General features: G+C 42.8%; 1 non-coding gene across 1 annotated transcript; it reads left to right on the forward strand.

The window, feature by feature from the left end:
- Nucleotides 1-608: 608 nt before the first annotated feature.
- On the forward strand, nt 609-712 carry LOC127747269 (small nucleolar RNA R71). Its single transcript, XR_008009071.1, has one exon. It is a non-coding gene; the product is annotated as a small nucleolar RNA R71 (small nucleolar RNA).
- The last annotated feature ends 119 nt before the right edge of the window (nt 713-831 follow it).

Here is an 831-nt window from a genome sequence, read left to right on the forward strand (position 1 = left end):
GTTGGTTTGGATTAGGTTGGGCAGGTTGGTTATTTTGGCCATGATATGGTGGTTGGGAGTAAGTGTTTTGTGTGGTTTGGTATGATCTTTGGTTGGAGTTTTGGTATGTGGAATTGTTATGTTGGTTGTGGTTGTAAGGTTTGTGGTTTTGTGGTTGGCTTTGCTGGTTTCCCCACCTAAAATTTGGGTGGTTTTTCCATCCTGGGTTGTAAGTATTGGAATGTGGATCATATGATTGCCTTTGGTTTCCCACATAGTTGGCCTCTTCCCAATCACCTCCTTCAGTGCTTACTTCCTCTTGATCTTGTGTGTGTATTGCAGCCACTTGCTTTGTGTCTAATTTCCTGGTGAGCTCTGCTAGTTGCTTGGCAAACACCTTGTTTTGGGCTAGAATTGTATCCACATGGTTCAGCTCCATCACTCTCTTAGTGTTGTGCCTCTCTGAAGCAAAGTAGTACTCATTCTCAGCAACTGTCTCAATCACTTCAATGGCTTCTTCCACAGTCTTTTTCCTGTTCAATGAACCTCCTGATGAATGGTCTACAGCCTTCCTTAATTCATAAGAAAGTCCATCATAGAAAATATGCAATTGCACCCAGTCAGGGAACATGTTTGGTGGGCATTTCCTTGTCAACTCTTTAAACCTCTCCCATGCCTCGTAGAGCGTCTCACCATCTTGTTGTCTAAAAGTCTGAACCTCAAATCGAAGCCTATTGACCTTTTGATATGCTACGATTTAGGAAATTGCATGATCGGCAAAAATTCCTTCCGGCAAGTGCACCGGTTATCATCAAGTAAAAACTCACAATAGAGTGAGGTCGAATCCCACAA

This window comes from Arachis duranensis, chromosome 4 (assembly GCF_000817695.3).
Source record: "Arachis duranensis cultivar V14167 chromosome 4, aradu.V14167.gnm2.J7QH, whole genome shotgun sequence".
NCBI lineage: Eukaryota > Viridiplantae > Streptophyta > Magnoliopsida > Fabales > Fabaceae > Arachis > Arachis duranensis.